The following is a 207-nucleotide window of genomic DNA, read 5'->3' on the forward strand; positions in this document are numbered from 1 at the left end:
AATCGAACTGACTCGAAAAGTCATTTTGCAGTTTACGCAATAATTAACAAGAAATTAATGTTTAAAGATAGGCGAATACGTGCGTCCGCTCGGCCTACTACTGCCGGCAGAATAGCCTACCGTCCCCACCGATCGCATAGTGCGCTGACTGGGTTGCGAGGAGCGGAGATGGCCTGGCAGGCGTGCCATTCGAGTTTAGTTGTTCGC

This window comes from Atta colombica, unplaced genomic scaffold, assembly GCF_001594045.1.
Source record: "Atta colombica isolate Treedump-2 unplaced genomic scaffold, Acol1.0 scaffold67, whole genome shotgun sequence".
In the NCBI taxonomy this organism is placed as follows: Eukaryota; Metazoa; Arthropoda; class Insecta; order Hymenoptera; family Formicidae; genus Atta; species Atta colombica.